Raw genomic sequence first — 9,268 nt, 5'->3', positions numbered from 1 at the left:
CTCAGGGCCTGTAGCTGGGACCGTTGAGCGTGCTGGCCCGTATTGAGATAGGCCCCAAGTGTGAAATACACACCGGATCTCCGAGAGTTAGCAACAAAAAATAATGTAAAGTACATCAATAATATCAGTATACTGATTACATGTGGAAATAATAGTTTGGTTGCATTGGGTTAAGCAAAGTATATTGAAAGTGTTTTCACCTGTTTCTTTTTGCTTTTCAAAGAGGTGGTTACCAGAGAATCTTAAATTGTATATGTAACTGCTATTGTGCTTCTTTTGGAACGAATTGCTCTTGAACAGAGTTTCTCCAGGTGTGGTCCCCAGACCAGCAGCCACACCTGGGAACTGGTCAGCAGTGTGAGGGGCTCCTGCCCAGCCTGACCCTCTTCTACCAGGGCCTCAACTGGGGCTGCAGAGCCGCTGACATACACTCAGGCGTGCTTCTGGACACCTGTAGGAAAGGAAGCCCCCCAGGGACGCAGCACACTCCTTCCTGGGGCGTGACAAAACTCTGTGCTGCAGTTTGGGCCAGCCCTGGACTAGGTGGGTGAACTACACTCACTCATTCATTCACACAAAAAACCTTTCCTGAGCAGAGATGAGTGCCACCCAGTTCTCCAGGCTGGTGGTCTAAGTAGGAAGACAGGTCCCAGCATCCATCGTCTCCAGGTGTCACTCCACACCAGTTCGTACACACATTGTCAGTTTTCCCATGTGATCATTCAACTGCGTCTGAATTCAGCTTGTCAGTCTAGTGTTTACTAATTACCTCCATGAGCCAGACCTGCCACTCACTGAGCATATACTGGTGATTGAGGCTGGAGACCAGGGTGCAGTCCTGTGGGTGGTGTTCTGTGCGGGAGACAGAAGTGCAGACTGTTACACAGTCTACATGACAGGAGACCCGGGGCAAGCAGGGTAAATAAGAACAAAATCAAGAATGACATGAATGCTCCCAGCGTGGGTGACAGGGCACACAGGGGCCACCACCTAAAGGAGGAGGAAGAGTAGGTGGTGTGGGAAGTGTGTGAGCTCAGCCTTGCACGTGATAACTTGGGTGCGTAGAGGGACATCCAAGCGGATGTTGCCAGGAGGCGCTTGAATGTACAGGGCTCAAGTCCAGCATTGCTGGCAGGGCCCACCCTGGCCCTGGCTCCTGCCTGGCACCGACAGTCTTTAGAAAGAGCCTGAGCTGCCCTGGGTGGTGGCAGCCAAGGGAATGACCCGCCCCTCTTCCCATGGTCTCCCCACTCTCACTGAGTTCCACCTGGATTCAGTCCCTGGTCCCCAAGAAGCCATCAGCCAGGCTGGGAAGGCTGGGGAGGGTCTCCCGGCAAAGAGGACTCCAAGTCTGGCCCAGAGGGATGCCCACCCAGGCTCTCCTCGCCCACAGAAAGGCCAACCACTGTGAGGCCCCAAACCCTCCAATGGTGGTGCCTCAAGGCAGCCACAAGAGGGCGGGGGCGAGCTGTGGTCCTGCCTGGGTGGGAGGGTGACTGGGAAGGAGCAGGGTGACCAGGTAGCAGCGGGCTAAACTCAACCACGTCAGGGCCCCTGCTGGGAGCCTGACACGCGGTGCACGTGTGCTGAACTCCAAGGACATAGCAGCCCATCCAGCACCTCCAAGGAAAGGTAATGGGAAGGGGCAGCGAAGGGTAACTAGGAGCCCACCAGGCAGCAACGTGGGGAGGGGGAACTGAGCTCTCCAACAAGAGGAAACAGCCCCCCCCATGCCTGTGGGTGCACTGGGGAACCCAGTCTGAAAACCACAGCTCTGGCCCCACCCCTGCAGCGGAAGACCGCGGGCCCAGAGAGAGGAGGGACAGTACCTTGTCACTTACCCCGTTCCCAGAAAAAGCCAGCAGCAGGCTTCACAGCCGGTTCCTGGCCACCCCCTGCTCCCCCATTCCCTCATCTGGCTTCCAGTAGCACCTCCCAAAGGTCACCAATTGAAGGAGTGTCCTGGTGTGGCCGGAATAAAGTCTCACAAGCCAGGGGGCTTCCAACAACAGAAATTTACTGTCTCTGGGTTCTGGAGACCACAAGTCTGAGACCCAGATGTCATCAGGGCTGGCTCTCCAGGAGGCCGTGAGGGAGGATGTGTCCCAGGCCTCTCCCAGCTCTCCATGTCACCAGAAACCCTTAGTGTCCCTTGGCTTAGAGACACCTCCCTCCGATGGCTGCCTCACCTTCCTTGGCCTTCTCCCTGTGTTCCAGTCGCCCTCTTTGTGCCTCTGTCCTCCCCTCTTCTTAGAGAACATCAGTCATTGGATCGAGGGCCGTCGTAATCCAGGATCTCGAGATCCTGAACTAATTACATCTGCAAAGACCTGATTTCCAAAGAAAGTCGTTCTGAGCTTCCTGGTGGACAGAAGTTTGGGGGGAACCCTACTCAGCCCCCAGCTGAAGGGTCACGGGTATTTATTTGGTGGGAGGCTGGTGGGATGTGGCCTTGTCCTCTGGGCTCTGAGTGGAGGTCAGTGCCAAATGCCCGCCGTGTGTGGGGCTGGGACAGGGAGCTGGCCACGGGAGCCCGGGAAATGCGAGTGGTCCCAAGGTTAATTATTACATTAAAAATGCACCCGCGAAGGGGCCCCAAAACAAGAAAGTGTTCATCACTCGTTTCCTCCGAGTGACAAGTCCATTTCCCTAAATTCTTCCGCTGCTGACTTAACCAAATGGTAATCTCCTGGCTGCTGCCACTTCTTGTGAAGTCACAGCTCATGAATATTCTGTCACTGCAATTTGCTTTTTAAGAGGACTGACTTATTATTGCATTTTTAAGTTTGCTGTCATGAATAGTAATTTTCCAGGCCCCAAAATGATGAAACGGTGGTGACTGTTCTGGTCAGCCAGACAGTTCCAGGGAGCCAGTCGCCGCCCTGCAGCGAGTGGAGTGGGGGTGCCAGGCTTTCCCACTACACCCCAGGGTCAGCCCAAGGAACAAGGTTGAGTGAGCCATCTGGGTGCTGTGCCCTGGCCCCTCCCCTTGGCGCCTTGGCCCCTGTGTCTCTGCAGTCTGCAGGTTGGGTCACACCATCACCATCTCAGCGGGAGCGTCCCTGCATCGCCAGGCCCACTGACCACCCCTCCACCAGGTTTGAGTTCGGGTCACTCTTAGTGCCCCCCAGACTCAGGGCCGTGGGGGCCAGAGCCCAGGGCTTCCCATCTCCCCCATTTGCTCTGCCCTCCCTTCCACCCCAGGTCTTCTTGCTTCCAGGACCTCAGCCTCTAATACAGGGCTCATGGGAGAGCAGGTGACAGCCAAGGTTTTGTTCATTATGAATGAACGAATTCATACCAGAGGGCCCGTGACACAGGCTCATGCTGGAAAGGAGAGGCATTTACATAGCGTGATCCACGAAGGAATTGCTCCCAGGGAATCATGTCACTCCTCACTTTCCACAGGAGTCATATAGGATACCATGAAGAAATGGGATTGGGACGTCCAGGGGCCCGCAGTGTCCTCTGCTGACACCCACAGTGTGGCATGCGGGCCCCGGATGGGACTGACCACGAAGTCACCATCTTACAAGGTGAGGTCCTCCTCTTCCACCCCCATATGAAGCACACACCCGTGCTGGGTGAGCACGTGCCCCTCTGTGGACAGACAGTGCTGTACTCACATGAGGCATTGATGGCCGGGGTGAGACGATTGCCTCAGCACCAGAGGAGTTCTAGTGTGACCGGATGTTTCTGACCTTCCCTGGGAATCTTGTTGCGGAGACTGAGTGGCCGGGGCCTCCCGAGGCGCCGTTTCAGGAAGGCTGTGTGCTCTTTGCTGAAATGGCATTTATGGAACTTGAAGTGATTTGTCACAGGGACAGCATCAGCCCTGTGAGGAGGATCCTGGGGGCAGAGCTGGCTCATGCGTGAGTCCTGGCCCCTCCGCCCCACCCCCCACTGCATTAATGCCAATACCACGCCCCCTTGCTTCCCTGTGACAAGAACAAGGAGGTCTGGGGGGGGGGGCACACCACCCCAGGTGAGAATGTGCTGTAAGGAGGTCTCAGACAGGAGCACACAGGAAGGAAAACAGATGCCCCTCCTCCCTGAGCTGGCCTCACCTGAACCCCTGCCCCGATCGTATGTAGATACCTTGGTTTCAGGAATCTCCAGTGGCTGTGATTGGAGTCAAGAGGCCCAGTGAGGGACCAGAGCCTTCCCAAGGTCATGGGGGCGGGCGCAATGCAGAAAGCAGGATCTAGGCCCCTGAGGGACTTTCAAACTGACCCTTCCTCCCATGGGAGGGGGGGCAGCCCTCATGTGCTCAGCCTCAGGAAGGAACAGCCCCCATTGCCAGGGGAGCCCTGCAAAGCCAGACCTGCAAAGTCCTGGCAAGTCTGGCCAAGCACCCTCCTGCTGTCGCCAGACCCCAGAGCAGGCAGACTTCAGAGTGGCCGGCCAGCACCTCCTGCTCCAGGCCTGTCCAGAGCCTCCCTCCTGGCAGTCAAGGTGCGGCCATGTCCCTCTCCGAGGTGCTGAAACACACCCCTGGCACCTGGCCACCCTCCTGGCTGGCGTCGTCCCTTCAACCGCAGGCTGCCTGTGCATTCCTGTTTTACCGTCACTCCCTGGACTCATAAGGCCTCTTCACCATTCTCATCTTTTTATTTTTATGTTTAAAATTGTGGTGCCACACACATAACACAAAATTTACCAATATTCCCAGTTTAAAGAGCACAATTCAGTGGCATTAGGTGCATTCACGTTGTTGTACAACGGTCACCACCATCCCTCTCTGGTACTTTCTCATCTTCCCAAGCTGACACTCTGTCCCCATTAAACACTCACACCCCTCCCCTCCCCAGTCCCTGACCCCCACTCGCTACTTCCTGTCCCTATTGATCTGACTCCTCTGGGGACCTCCTGTGAGGGGGTCCTGCAGGGTTTGTCCTTCTGGGACAGGCTCGTTTCACTGAGCACAGTGTCCTCAGGGTCCATCCACGTGGTAGCGGGTGTCAGGACCTCCTTCCCTTTCAGGGCTGTGACATTCCACTGTGTGGAGGGACCCCATTTGGTGTATCCGGTCCTCTGTCGGTGGACACTGGGGGTGCTCCCACCCCCGGGCTGCTGTGGACGTGGGGTGCAAATCTCCCTCTGAGACCTGCTTCCAGTTCTTTTGCTTTGTACCCCGGAGTGAATTGCTGGGTGACAGGGCCATTCCCCGCTTCATCTTTCGGGAGCCGCCATTCTGCTTTCTACCCGGTGGAACTATGGTACGTTCCCACCGGTGATGTTGAGGTCCAGTTTCTCCCCATCCTCCCAGCACAGTTGTTTCCTGTTTGTTTGATAGTAGCCGTCCCCATGGGTGCGTCCTCATCTTCTTTGCCACCTGGTGCTTTTGTGTTTTGCTTTGCCTTGTGTTTGCAGGAGGTAGATGCAAGCCCTCACCTCAACGCTCAGCAGCTATGTGACCTTAGGCGGCGTCAGCAGGATTGAGAGCAGGCTTGTGAGGGGCCAAGCACGGTGCATATGTGAAAACATGGCAGCTCTTTTATGGTCATCGTTACTGACGGAAGGATGGCAGGTGTAAGGGGGCCTTTCATATGGACGATGGCTCCACAGGTCACTGGAGAGCCAGGAGGCCTGGAGGGGCCAGCGAGTCCCCAGACATGGGCAGTGGCCACAGTTTCCCCTCCACCCGCTGTCTCCTGAGGACAGCACACCAGGGCCCAGGAGCTGGGCCATCTGTGGTAGCCGGAACCACGGGGGGCAGCTAATGGGAGCCCAGAGGAGCCCCAAGAGCACATGCCGATGATGGAGATACGCAGGAGGGAGGGGGTGGCCCCTGCCCCGGGATCACCTGTCCGCTCTGTCCTTTCACCTGTCACCCACCCTGCACAAGGCTGCCATCCGCAGCAATGATCTAATGCTTCCCAGTTCTGAGATAATGGCCTCTGAAGACGCACAAAAGAGCTGATGCTTGAGCGCCCCGAAGCAGGAAGCACTCGGCACTGTTTCTGGGAACACGAGACATTTAAGCGACTTCCTTGTTGAATATTTCATGATTTACATTAATGGCTTTCTGGTGTTTTTCATAACAAAACTGTCCACATTATGATGGGTTAAAATGTGGTTATTCCGGCCACTCTCCCTCCGAGTGCCCCTCCCCCCTGAGCGCCAGGCCCACTCGTCCCTCTGTCTGCCTGGCTCTTCTGTCTTCAAGTCCATGTGTTCTAGACCAGGCTCCCCTCCTCCGGGACAGGCGTCACTTACCTGTACATCCGGACGATCCTGCACGCAGCACAGGCTCAGACGCGGAAGTGGAGGCTGGAGTGACGGCTCTGGCCACAGGAAGGTGGGGGAGGGGCTGGAGGGAACCGCACACGCCCTGGTCCAGGCATCCAGTCATGAGGCCGTGACTCGCCCGAACTCACATCTTACCTGAGAACTGCCTGGCAACCCCACGAATGTACTTTTTTAATTAACTAAAGTCCATACATTATTCAGATTTCCTTAGTTTTTACCTAATGTCCTTGTCCCTCCCAGGATCCAAGACCCAGGTGACAGTTGGGTCATCATGTCTCTTTAGGCTCCTCTGTGACAGTATCTCGGACTCTTCTTGGTTTTGATGACGTTGACCAGTTTGAGGAAGACTAATCAGGGATTTTGTAGAATGTCCCTCCATTGGGATGTGTCTGATGTGTTTCTCATGCTTAGACTGGGGTGGGTTTGGGGACAAAGATGACAGGTGAGGAGCCTCCTCTCAGCGGTGGCTGCTCTTACCTGACTCGTCACCTCTGGTGCTGGCCTTGGTCACGGGCTGAGGTGTGTTTGTCAGGTTTCTCCCCTGTGGCATCACTCTTTCCTCCTTTTCATATTTCATTCTCTGGAAGGAAGTCACCGTGTGTAGCACACACCTAAGGAGGGGGTCATGCTCCCCCGGGGTGTCTGTGTGTGTTTTATTTATTCAACTATTTGTTTACATCAGGGGTCTCATGGGTATTCATCTTCTACTTTGGATTAGAAGCCAACACTTGTCTTTTGTTCAACTTGTTTCAGCTCTGGCGTGCTGGGGGCACGGTCAGGTGGCTCCTGTGTCCCCTATGGATTCCATTCATGTGGGTCCCTTTAAATTTTTAAATTGTAGTAAAACACACGTAACACTGACCATCTCAGCCACGTTTTGGTGCCAGCTCAGTGGCACCAGGCACAGTCACCCTGAGGTGTGCCCACCCCCTCTATCATCTCCAGGACTTTCTCGTCTCCCCAAACTGACACTCTGTCCCCAGTAAACACTCACTCCCACCCCTCCTCCAGCCCCCCCCCATCTACATCCTGTCCCTGAATCTGACTCCTCTGGGGCACTCACAAAAGTGGGTCCTACATGGCTTGTCCTTCTGGGACTGGCTCATCTCACTGAGCAGTGTCCTCAGGGGCCATCCATGCCGCAGCCTGTGTCAGAACTCCCTTTTTAAGGCTGAGTACCTCCAAGAATGTTTTGACCATACTTTCATTGACCACCACAGAATCTGTCAGTCCCCAGGAAGGCACCCTACCCTTCAAGGAGCAGGGCAACCTCCAGACACACAGAGGGGGCTGTCCCGGACCCTCGGATTCCCCAGCCCAAGTGTACCTTGGCTAACGGTTCTCCACACAGCTGCCACCAGGTCAGCACGGGTGCTGCTCTCCTGCCCACTGTCCGCCCCAGGGCCTCAGGCCCCTGCCTTCTCATCTCTGGACCCTGGGACCTGGCACGTTGTGGGCCTCCAGGCTTCCTGGCGCCCCTCTAGGAACACACACGGCCTCACCTCGTCTTTTCCTTCTCCCTGTGCTGAGAGCGTGTTAGCCTGGCTCACAGGAGGCCCTGTCAGCCCCAGAGCCAGGTTTCATCCCTGTTCTGTGGGCAAGGACTGAGAGTCCCTCCTGGTCACACGGCCACAGGGCAGTGCAGGCAGGACGTGTGCCCAGCCACTTGGCCCTCCTGCACCTGGGCGCCCAGTCTGTGGGGCAACTCAACTAGGCCAGGAGAGGGCACTGGCGGGAGCAGAATGCAGGCACCCACCTGGCTGTGCCCAGGCCCTCTCACTCACATGGTCACCACTCCCGTCCTGCAGGCAAGTCTGGCTAAGAGATGGGGAAACGGAGGCACGGAGACGGGGTAACTGCTTGCACTGGGCAGCTCCTTGAAGTTAAGTAGCTCCCCACCCCCACCCCAGCCCCCCAGTAAGATCAGAGCTTCAGGGAGCAGCAGGATTCCCAGAGGCTGATTCTGCCGTGGAGGGGCCTCCCTGGGAAGGTCAGGGGCTCCTGTGGGGTGGCTGCTGGAGGCCCACAGCCTCCCCGCTCCCCTCCCCCAGCCTGGCACTGCTGGACTTGGGCCTGGGCCTGGGCCTGGCGCACGCATCGTATTCAGATCAGGCCCCAGCCAAGGTGGTGGGAACACGGCGTTCCCTTGGTGCCTGGCCAGACGGCCACCCACACTCCCTCCTCCACAGGCACTTTTAGCAGCAGCTGAGGTCCCGGGCACTGCCTACCCCAGACACACACTATGCATAGCCCAGACCCTCAGGACACCCCGCCCAGCCTGTAAATGAAAGAAGTCAGAGATGGGTCCCGCCTGCCCCGATGCTGGGATGCCAGGAGCCCCACAGGGCATAAGCCTGGCCCTCGCTGACGCGTCTGGGCTGGACTGGGTGGTGGTTCCAGGTCACCCCTCCTTCCTCCAAGTGCAGATGGGCCCTGGTCTCAGGCCTGACTGAGGTTTGCTGGCTCTGCCCCCTTCTCCACCGTACAGGGGACACCTGACACTTTGAATGTGTGGCCATCCCAGGCAGCGCTTCAGAAGTGCCCTGTGGTTGGTCGTTCCTCCCAGCACGAGGAGCTGAATGGCACCGTCCCTGGGTAGTCATGCCAGCTCCACAGCCTGGCACCTTGGGCCTCTTGCTGTCCTCCTTGCTCCCTGCCCCGTGCTTGCACGTCCAGGCTTGCTCCTTCCCGGGCCCAGGCCCACACTGGACACAGGGCCTCCTCCGTGAAGCCTCCTCACACTGCTCCTCTAGTGTCTCCCGGCCGAGGTGGACCTGCGGTGTCCTTCCAGGGCCTAAGGTCAGGGCCCACCAGGACCCCAGCAGCCCTGCCAGGCAGAAGGTGGGCATGGAGGACGTGGGGTGGGGCCACTAGCCCCTGGTTGGCAGAGCCGGTCCCTGACCCAAGCCTCACATGGGCCCTGAACATGGGGTCAGTAGGACCCTCCTCTGTGGGGAGGATTCGTGGCTGAGAGATTTGAGAGCCCCTACCCGACCCTGCCACGGATCCTGAGAGG

Source organism: Rhinolophus sinicus, linkage group LG04 (assembly GCF_036562045.2).
Source record: "Rhinolophus sinicus isolate RSC01 linkage group LG04, ASM3656204v1, whole genome shotgun sequence".
NCBI lineage: Eukaryota > Metazoa > Chordata > Mammalia > Chiroptera > Rhinolophidae > Rhinolophus > Rhinolophus sinicus.
Note: the sequence above shows the minus strand (reverse complement) of the source record.